Source organism: Scomber scombrus, chromosome 24 (assembly GCF_963691925.1).
Source record: "Scomber scombrus chromosome 24, fScoSco1.1, whole genome shotgun sequence".
NCBI classification, from domain to species: Eukaryota; Metazoa; Chordata; class Actinopteri; order Scombriformes; family Scombridae; genus Scomber; species Scomber scombrus.
In genome coordinates this window covers 7,305,516-7,317,434 of record NC_084993.1, presented here as the reverse complement: position 1 = coordinate 7,317,434, position 11,919 = coordinate 7,305,516, and positions in this window count along the sequence as shown.

Genomic DNA, 11,919 nt, shown 5'->3' with positions numbered 1-11,919 from the left:
TGCAGTGATTTAGCAGAAGTAGAGGTAAAATTATTGGTGTTTAAATGGATTCAATAGAACAGTTCAGGAAAATCTGCCTATTCACTTTCTTGCAGAGAGTGAGAGTAAATTAGACACAACATGTTAATTAAACTATATGTCTCAAGTTTGTTTTAACTCTTCTACTTTATGCAAATTTGTTTTAATAAACAAAAACTGAAGTGTAAAAATGACATTAGCCAGGCCAGCTTTTCCCCCTGTTTCCAGTCTTTATGCTAAGCTAACTGCTAATTACACTCTATGAGTTTTTAAAATACTGGAGTCATAACTGCATTACATTTTTATTGTCACATGTATTTTGTGTGTTTAGATTATAGAAGTTATTCAGTAATTCAAGTTACAACGAGCCAAGATGTGTAGTTTTACTCTGGTGGAGCCTACAGTATTAAATCTCCTTCCTGCTTAAAATATACAGCCTGTAATTAACAGTAAATTAAAGTGCAGGAGCCCCACTATTATGTCTGTTTTTAGACTCTTGAAACAGGAGGCACACTTTACCCTGCTGTTCGCTGTCTGTGGTTTTGATGCAAACAGAGTATCTGACAACTAAACATGAGTTTGCATCATTTAAACATCTGTCACAAAGCTTAACACAAAGTAAACTATGCTCAAAGTCACGGTACAGTATGTGCTGCGATGCGATGGAGCATTAACACAATACCTTCAGTGTGACACATTTACAGCTTAGCAGGTTACAGCGCCATTGAATTGACTGAAGGGTGTTATTTATAATAAAGCATCTATACATGAGTGGGAGTGCAGAGGAATTGAAAACGTGTGGTTAAAGCATGAGAGGAAAGGTCAATGGAAAAATGATCTCCCCGTACACAAAAGGAGAGCAACCTGCTTTCATGGGAACTGGAGCAGCACTGGGGATGTTAGTTTTTGTTTGCTGGGCCTGGGCTGCATTTTCAAAACCACTGTTTAAACTTCTTCTAAAACTTAAATGATACTCTGACCTGGTTAAGATTTAAAAGGAATAACATTTCAAGTTGCTAAATCCAAATAGCAGTGGTGGAAAATGCTTGAGTATTTCCATTTGATGCTACTTTATACTTCCATTCCACTACATGTCAGAGGGAAATATTGTACTTTCTACTCCACTACATTTATTTGACAGCTTTAGTTACTTTTTCAGGAAGATTTGACACAATGGATAGTATAACACGCTTTTAAAATACAACACATTGTTAGAGATGAAACAAGTGGTTTACAACCTTTTTGGCTTTTGACATCTTACAAAGAGCAGTGTGTTGTCAGGGTCACTTTTTTAGATGTCTATGAGTTGTTAAAAGCTCCACCAAATAGTGAGCCCCCCCCCCCTCTAAACTTCTCACATGTTTCATTCCATTAAATGTTCAAATTATCCAATATTTCACCAAAAATAAAAGATTAGAGAAAAAGTCCAACATATTTATGTATCAGAACTTCATCTCACGACCCCTCAGATTTATCTGGTGACCCTTTGGAGGGGCCCACCCCCTAGGTTGTGAACCACTGGATGGAAATAGCTAACTGTATATAAAGTAGTGTAAACTAGCTCCACCTCCAGCAGCTACAACAGTAACATGCTGCTCTAACACTGATGCTTCACTAATAATAATCTAATGATGTCATGTATCATAATATATCAGTCAGAGGGACCAAACCAGTACTTTTACTGCAATACTTTAACTACATCAAGCTCATAATACCTATGTACTTTTTCAGTAATACTTTAATTACATCAAACTGATAATACTTTATATTTCATTGGTTTTAGTATTTTTACATATGTAAAGGACCTTAGTATTTCTGCCACCAATGTCCCACAGTATCATTCTTAAAAATACATGTGACCTGAGAAGTAACTGTTCATTCTTGAAAGATGTAATGCTTGAAAATATGTGTTTATGTTCCTGACAATCCCTCTGTTATGAAAATGTTGATCCAGGATTGCAGCTCATCTCATATCAGCAGCCACAGACCACAGTCATTTTAATAAACATACAAAGCAAGCAGTAGAGAATGAACTTCACCACATGAACAGATTGCAGACTTAAATAAGACTCTCCTTCATTTATCAACACCGTGTTGTCATGGAAATGGTTGTCGGGGGCCAAAAAAGGGAGCAGATGGCCCGAGAAATCGATGGCTCTGACTCAAACTAGCTGATCCACTGATTTGCTTCAGACCTAGGGGGAGAGTGTTTGGGCTCGCTCTCAGCTTGTGTTTCACCAGTCGTGCGTGGGTGTGTGTTTTTGCAGTCTAAGATAGGGGACAAACTTGCACAGGCCTGCCTCACTTCAAAGGTTTCTTGTCTCCTGTTTGGCTCGGACAAGTCAGACATTCTCAGTATGTCAAAGGTGGTTGTGACTCGTCTATTCGAAGACTTTAGGTGAAACTTTCTGAGCTGTCTTAAGCTTTAAAGGACAGCTTCACAATTTTTCAAGACTGTCTTATAACAACAGTCAGAGCCCAAATGAACATTGAAACAGGTTTTTCTTGCTGTAATCCTCCCTCTTGTTTATACTGGCCATGGGAGGATGCCTTCATAATACAATGTAAATGATGGGGAACAAAATCCACAGTCCTCCTTCTGTGCAAAAATGCTAAAGCTAAAATTAAATCTAAGTGTTATTGTACTTCAACTGCAGCTAAACAGGGAAACTCAAAGAAGGATTTTGATGTAAATGTGGCAGATATCCACATGATATGAACCCTGAAACATTTTCATTTAAAAAAACAAAACTGGTGCACAAATAAAGAATAATCTCATTGTTTTTCTCTTTGTTTTCCTCCCACAGCCCCACCACTGTATTATTATGAGTATTAATATCAATAGAGCCTGGTGAGACTGAGTAAACAGACAGCCCGCCCTTAATACAACTTCCCGATATTACCCATAATCCACTGGGATGCATCTGTGCAGACCCAGCCAGTTGTCATGCTTAGAAGCAGCCAATCAGGCTGCGTTTTATGTAATCCATGCATCTATCTAGCGGCACAGTAGAGGCAGACAAATTGTGGAGGAGTGGTTTGCACTCTCTTTCTCTCTCTCTCTCTCTCTCTCTCTCTCTCTCTCTCTCTCTCTCTCTCTCTCTCTCTCTCTCTCTCTCTCTCTCTCTCTCTCTCTCTCTCTCTCTCTCTCACACACACACACCAGTTTACTTAAGTCACTTTTGGGGTATTTCCATAGACTTACATTTACTTCCTTGAGACCATAACTACTACTTGCTTGAACCTAACTATAACCTTAACCTTAACCACTGACCCAAACATCAGTGTTTTACCAATTTAGGACACAGCTTTTGTTCCTAATTGCACAAGCCACCTCCAATTAACTGGTCTTAAGTCTGGTGTCTGTGCCTGAAAGGAGGCTAAGTCATACCTCACACATACACACACACACACACACACACACACACACACACACACACACACACACACACACACACACACACACACGAACAAGACTGGTTCCCATTCTCCCTCAAGACAAATTTTTTCCTCTGCCTTTGTCCTTAGTCTCCCAGCCCTTTTACAAACCCACATCTCACACACACTCCTCCACTCCGCCTAGATCCAGCAGTATAATTGCGAACATTCCTTCTCCCCGAGCCAATGTCTCCTGTTGTGCATTCCTAAGACATTAGACCGGGCCGCTGCAGCAGATGGGAATTACTGTAACCGCTCCTGCTCCACTTATGTCATCACACACATTGTATGTGAATTAAGAGTGACGTATAAATCTCTGGTTTGAGATGTTATGAATGACGATTGTGTTTGTTGACTCAGCAAGGCACTGGGCATGTGCAGTGTGATGGCATATGTGGAGAGTAACACTTTTATTTATCACATTGCAGCAGGATTATGGCTGTAAAATAGTTTAACAGAATTTTGTGGCCACAGTAAATGTGAGGCCAATTTTCCAGCATAAATCCTTGAATATGTTTACATGTAGCTTGCAGGGGGACAGTTATCATGTGGTTTATTTGCCTAAATGCACATATTGAGTTCCATTATGTCATTTTTTCTGTGGCTGCACCAAAATATTAGATCATTTTCTACGTATTTCGCTGTATTCCTACATGACATATTTGGTGCCTCTGGAAGCCTGAGGATCTGATTTGTTGAAACAAATTTTGAATAATTAGTCAAATAATGGACTTAAACCTGCCTGTGTATGCATTGAAAACGTTTATAACAACTCAGCTAGTTAAACAACTGGTATTGTAAGATATTTATGAAAAATATTAATCTGTTAGTCAAACGTGACTAATTTGTACCAATTTGAATGAGGGAATTATTATTATTATTATAATGAGAGAAATAAAAAGACTGACTATTTTGTAAAGATAAGAAATAAGAAAACTTTTTTTTGGTCTGTAATCGAATCCTGAAAGTCAGAGTAAGATTATTTCAACCTGTATCCAATAAAAATCTGCTTACTTTTAGAACATCAAGTTTAATTTGTCGTAGCTGTGGTGCCGCGACCTGCATTGCTCTTTGCTGTTTCAAGATAAAGGAACTCATTTCTGGGGAAGTCGATTTCTACTTGAAACAGGTGGAAATATTCTCACTGCCCAAACAGATTTTTGCTCCCTATCTTGCATCTAAAAAAAGAAAATAAGTGTTTCAGGACTCAATTTAGGACTCAAAAAACTGAGAGCTTTAATTTAACTCTTGAAAATGGGCCTAACATTCACTCTGTCAGGAAATGTAGCTAAAAACTCAAATGTGCAACATTTTATCAGGAGATAGGAAGTGTGCAGTCATTCATGCCCTCATGCCCTTCAGTTGATAAAAAAACCCCAACAGTCTCAGTTTGAGATGCATTTCCCTTATATTAGATTTCTTACGGGACAGTTGGTCCTCTGGATAGCCATTATGAGTGAAAGTTTGTCATCTTGTAGAAGCTGTGACTCACCCCTGTGCCCTTCAAACTATCATTCACCTCCCCTCGGCTTCCTTCTCCGTCTCTCACTGTACAGTAGAAATACACCCGTGGCGGGAAAAGCCAGGCGTGCCATTGTCTGATTGGGGGGCACCGTTGGCTGCAAACAACAGCCGACCAGTAAGAGGACCCCCTGCGGGACAGCTGTCGTGCTGTTTCACTGATCTGTGGGCATTCCTACTCATTAGCAGTCATTGTTGTCCATTCTGTGTGTGTGTGTGTGTGTGTGTGTGTGTGTGCATGCATCGCTCACTGATGAATTGACTGTGGCAGGTAAAATAAGAGAAAGGAGATGAATATTCATGAGATTTCCCGGACTGCCAGAAAATATGTGTGAGGCCATCTTTGTAGCTGAAAACAAGCTGCCTGTTTGTGCACAGCAGGTGCACCGAGCAGCGCTGCGAACAGACTTCTCAACGCCTTCACTGTTTGAAATGTCACTGCTTTGAGGCTCCACCTGGGGTCAGGGGTCTATTCTTCTGTTTTCAAAGCATGGACCTTGACAAAATGAGCCTTTTTTTCCTTTTGGGACGTCTGTGTGAAACGCACACACGCAGAAATCTGTCATTCTTACCTCATTTTTTGCTACTTGCCAATTGCCAGCATGCATCCATATTTGGACATGAATGAGCTGGTTCCATTTTCTGTACAGGAATTTCTCAATCCATCCTCCTATCCCTGGTAATCGAAGCTATGATAACAGGAGCTTAAGGTTCGGCTCAGGGCATTTTTCAGTGAAGAAGAATGAGGAAGAAAGTTAGAAATAAATAATGACATTCTTTGTCCCCAGAAACTTGACTATGCTTTTATCTGCTTCACTGTTTGCACACAAGAGGAACTACCATGAAATTATGCATTATAAGCTACAAGGACACTGACACTTTTATTATGAAATGGTAGGTTAGAGCTTAATAAAAAGGTAAACAAGCAAGGCGCATTCATTAAAGAAAGTATAAAAGACCCAGCTGGATTTTGGATGTACATACGCTCTTTTCGGTTTTCAGAGCAGGCACACTGGTTTTCAAGCATGAGGTCAGCTCTAAAGAATGTGGGCTGTCCCTTCCTCTGTTACACTGAAACCAGCCAGATAACCTGCACATTACAAGGACAACATGTTACCACATCAAGAGGGACTTTTTTTTTTTGTCCTCTCCGCACCGTTCGGTCCTGAGCTGAAGAATCAGTGTTTTTGGTACAGAGAGCAGCCATTGTTTCAGGAATGTGGGAGGGTGGTGTGTTTAGTAAGGTGAGGACAGGCCTGAAAAGTCATCCAGCAGCATCTAACTTTGTGTGCTTCTAATGGAAAATGGCAACAACAGGATTTCCTTATCACCATCCATATCTATTATACCCTAGTCACGCTAGTTGATGTGCGTGCTCCATCCAGGCAGTTTATTAAGCAGCCAACCAGAAACCTGCTTGGCATCGAACTGTAGTTGTTTTGTTTTAACTGGCTCGTAGACAAAGAGCATGCTTGGCGACCACAGGCACAAACATTAAGACGAAAAACACCTTGTAGCTACTGTGTAAGTGAAGGAAGTGAAATGTTATAAACTCAAAAAAGGTCACAAGCATAATGATGTAGCACGTTTACAGTTTCTGAAGCACACTGGTTTCCTAATTTTTCAAACAAAGACATCATATACTACATACTAATTCTGTGCAGTATGTTCATGCTAATTGCAGTGTTGATACACTGTATTTAGTATGCGTGCTGTAGTCCGGATTTAGAGCATGCCGACTCTGTCAGGGATGAGGACTTCAGTGTTATCTTTGAGAGGTGGCATTGTGGTGCAGTGATTAGTCCTCATAGAAAAAAGGTCCTGGGTTTGAATCAGTTTATCACTCTTTCTGTGTGAGAGTGTAGAGTTTGTTTGCTCTTCTCTGACTCAGTTGATGAATTGGTACACTTGTTGAGTTTTCCTGTTAGTTTCTGTTGGTATCTGTTCATTCTGCTTATTGGTCAGATGTGTCTGAGAAGAAGATGGTCCTGAAAAAGGCCCTTTTACCAAATGCAACCTACTTTGTTGTGATAGTCCTGTCATCTGCATCCTAGCATGCAAAGTACACCTGGCGGTAAAATACATTAAGCAGTTGGGTTAAATCGAGGTCGAATCACATTCCCATCACACACAAAGCTTGTTGGAACCACACCAAGACAACTCCCCCAAACAGCCTTGGTGCGGATGTTTTGGTCCATTGGAGTACGATCGCTGCATTCATATCTGCCCAAATTAATCACACAAAGGCACAAAGGAGGAAAATGAACCAGATTCTGATTCAACTGGATGAAACAAGGCAGGTTTGATTGATCTGCATGTTTAATGCATGTTCTGCCTGTGCGTATACGATTTCCTCCCACAGTCCCACACACAAGACATGCAGGGTAGTTTATTTGGAGACCGTAGATGTGATTGGGCCTGTAAGTAGGCTCTGGCAGCCCTGTAATAGACTGGCAACCTGTCAAGGGTGTACCGTTCCTCTTTCACAAGCTGGTATAGATTCATGGGAGTTTACATGTGTCATAACTGAAAATTTGGGTGCAGCTAGTTTTCGTCAACGTGCATCACCCTTTTACCTATTTCACAGCGCCAATTATCTTTCCACAAAAGACCATCATTTTTTAAAGGATAATGGTTGTGTAACAGTGCAGTAAAACTTCATTTGTAAATGTTAAAAGGAGAAAAGAGCCCAATAACAGAGAGGAACAGGCCAATGAAGAAGGCTCAGATAGAGAACTGAGAGCGACCTTTCTCCTCCCCGAACCTGCTCCACTTCTGCATTCGTTCTCGCTGAGGAGGAAGTGGGAGCGCTGACTTCCTGCTGCTCGCAGAGAGAGAAGGGGAGGAGGGACCTACTGTACCACCAGTCCTTACCCAGAATCCTTTGCATGGATTCAAGAAGCAGAAAGACAGGAAGTGTGACCCAGGCTTGATAACAGCGGGGGCGGCTATTTCTGAAAACTGCAAGCATGGAGTAGACAAGGAGGTGTCTGTTCTGTTTCCTGTTGGTTGTTTTGTCAGATGTGAGCGACTGAATGTGTCTTTATGTGTCAAAATGAACTGTTTGTGCTCTGAGATCTCCACACCAATTCAGTGAGAGACAAAGAAACCTCCACATGAGCTCCTTAGATGAGTGTTTTTGCAGCTTCTTTCTTATCACTCTGAATTGCCCTAAACTCTTGCTCCCCACCTAACTTGTGCCATTAAACAAGAAAATCAAGAATACTTATCATTTTATACTTGAAGGAAAGACTTCAAGCCCCAAAATGGCTGAACTAATAGCCTCCAGATATCATTATTCAGCTTTCATAGCAAACAAACCGAGCTTGAAAGCCTGCTGCTGCTGCTGCTGACTCCACATCAATCTCGGTTTGATAAAAACCTGATGTGGAATTTTGGCACTCGTCGTCTCCTTCCTTCCTTTTTTCTTCCCTGGGATGCCAAATAAGGCCAGTTAACATTGCCACATCTGCTGAAATTCGAGGCCTGCTGTTAGCTGTCGCTCAACGTCTCGGCATCTCACTCTGACTCTGTAAAAGAATGAGAGAAAGGGGGAAAAAAAGTGCGGTGTTTGTGTGTTTTTGTCTGCTGATTTGATCCCCTTCTCTTACTATGAAATGCATGACATCATCTGGTTTCTTAACCCCCTCCCCCTTTTCTCTATCTCTCTCCTCTCTCTATCGTTCCCCTCTTTTTTCAGTCTGTTGCCTTTTTTTTTCTCTTCACATGTTCGATGTTATGTAACCTTGTCGAGGCAGCCAGGGTGAGATTGTGAACCTTTGCACCGCGTGGAGAAGACATATCCCCTTTTCCTCCTCTGGCCACAGCTGGTTCGTCTCATCGACCGTCAGCATCAGAGTACACACAATTAACCCAATATACTCTGCACTTCTTTGTGGTTGAAACAAAAAAGCCTAAAATGGAAATTCACCCATTCTCAACAGCTGACGTAACAGCTGGCTTTTAAATAGTTTTTTACGATAAGTTTGGTCTTATCTCTGATAGTGTGCATGGTTTTAGAAGGAGGTAGGGCACACAAATACTATCTGCCCACAAAAAGCTCTGACACACACCATTATTTGGTGAAAATACATCATTCTCTGTGACCTCGATGAGATCGTATCCCTTTTTTCAATCCAAATAAACTCTACAAAGTCTTATTTCAAAATCTTAATTCACAAATATACCTTTTCACCTCCTCTGCCAGATGTTTCCACTTGATTTAAGGAAAATACATTGGGCCTCGATGCTGCCTACAATCTTCCTGTTTAGTTTTACTTCCTCTAAGCTGTGAACAAGCACAATTTGTGTGTGTGTGTGTGTGTGGGTTTTTGTTTTTTTGTTTTGTTTTTTTTACTTTTAAGTTCCGCTTTTGGAATGAGACAAGCACTAAATGTCGGCTGAAAGCGAGGAAGTGAGACGCAGCGCTGTGGTTTATTTCAGATCAGCCCGAGTAACAAAGGACTTCAGTTCAAAGCCAAGGGGAGAATGAAAAGAGCATGACCTGCACTCTGTCTTCAGATGTCCCCACTTAGATGTGTGTGTAGGTGTGTGTTTCATCACCCAAACTTAATTGTGAAGGCAGCTTTCATCCAGACAGGGCTGAAATTCAGTGGCCACCACCTACATCTATGGCGTTTGGTGTATTGCACCACAGTTCAGAGGTTAACCATTTGCAGAAGTAACGGGGCTGGAGGAGTGTAGCGTCTCTCAGACAGCAAAATCTTGTGATGTTCTGAGTCCTGATTTTATGTTGTGTGTTCATGCAGAGCATGTTTGGAGAAGTTTGCTTGACCTCTGCACTGCAGAGGCACCCTTTAATTTGGTTTAACTTAACTAAATGATGCACTTATTCAGCTGTTTTTTCATGTGTTCTTTGCTCGAGTGAAGACCAGATAAAATGACAGCAACTGAACCTGAAATCTGAGTTTTAAATTAACAACAATCTTTTTTAACTAAAGTTACAAGACTGCAATTGGATTTGTTTCGATTATGCTAAAGATGTTTGAGAATTAAATTACATCTGAGTGCAACCCTTTTATGTTAATGGTTCACATGATTACTTGATTTCAATGGCCTCAACGTCACTGTTTTCTGTCTTACTGTTAAAGGCGTTTTTGGAGCAGGCAGCTGTTTTTAACTGAAAAGCTAAAAGAAAAAGTGTACGCTACTCGGCCAGCACCAAATGACAAATAGATCATTTCTAGGAGCTCACAAGGTCTGGGGTTAAACCCAGACCATATGAGGCTGTGGTCAGGGTGTGGGTATGACTGCACCCAAATTTCTTTTAGGTGGTCCTTGCTGTACTGGCAGGATCACTACTGCCTAAATGTCATTGGATTTTTCTGCAATGTATGAATACTACAAACATTACATTTCATTAGAATTAGAATTATTGTGTTAAGTTTTGTGTTGTACAAGTAAAATAACCGTCAGCCTGATAACAGATTGAATTGAAACACTTGTTTATTTGTTCAACCATTTTGACCATCTTACTTTTCTCCAAAATGTGTTATCAACTCCCAAAGTATCCTATATAACTCATGTCATCTATGCATACATGACAAAATGATAGTAGCCTACGCTAATCAGCTTGTTGACATGTACCAGAAATGTTAGCTTAGCCTTGTTATCCAGCAAAAATGTCAGAACACAGTAGATATGACAGCTATGCATTTAGGGTTTACTACATTATTAAATAAACCAATTGGACTCAAATCTCGGGGCAGCATGGTTTTGTTCATACCTTTATTATTTGGTGTAGTGTTGTTATTGCTGTTTGAGCCGGACAGCTGATAGACAGCATGAACCAGCATTTCAGGCCGTGCGTGCATACCATGGTGGAGGTGAGGACATGAGCATGCGTGTGCAGGCTGCAGATGGACTAAGCTTGTATACAAAAGGATGTTAGTCTGCCCACTTCCTCAGTCTCTACTACATCCACACAGAGACAGCAGAAAGGGTTGAGGGTGGTCAGGAATTAAGTTAATTACATTTCCTGATGATTATAGGTTTTTTCCTCTGTCAGAAAGATTCGGGGGTAGTCACAAAACATTCCCGACTAAAGTCCCGGAAGCCTGATGTTGACGATGCCGATAAGATAGACAAAGTGATCAACTAGCTGGTGGACATAGTGGATCATTTAGCTGCTAAATAGCCAGATGTTCCCCTCAGGAGATAGTGTAGACCAAAGAGAGAGCTACATGAAGATTTAAAATGTAGAGCACCTGTCATAAAGTCAGCAAACCTCCTTGTTAATGTATGTTAGGTATCTTCCAGCTATCTAAAGATCGCTAACAGTAGCCACCAGAAGCTACTGGTCATACCAGACCAAGTGAGGCTATAGTAGCCAAAGATTTGAGTGTAATGAAATGAGCAATGGTGTGCTTTACTGCTTACTTGCCATTTGTAAAAGGAAGATGGTGTTATTTTCTTCTTTAAAAAGTTACACATCCATCTGCACTGTGATGCTAAATGCTAATGTTTTCCATAGTTTTTATATTGCTCAGACCCAAATACACCAACGGTAGGTGTGATCGCACTCTTTTTGACACCTTATCTGTTCGCAGCTTCTTCCCATCTCATGGCTCAAACTGAAAAGTGTGTGTGTGTGTGTGTTTGTGTGTCTTGTTGATTAGGCAAAGAGAGAAAGACAGTTATGTGGTGACTCCTTCTCTCAGTTGGCTGTTGATGACTTTGCCACATGACCAAGCTGGAATTTGTGAAATCGTGTGTGGACATGAATACAGTTTGTACATTCCCATTACTTGTGTCCAATCACAGTCCAATAACTCACCTAATCCCACAATGTCTTTTTCACATTTTATCTATCTTCCACTCCTCTTTTCATATATCAGCCCTGCGGCTAACCATTTCTGAGTCTCCGGGCTTTCTAATCATGCATCTATCAGACAGCTGAAGTGGAGGACAGGCGCCGAGAGA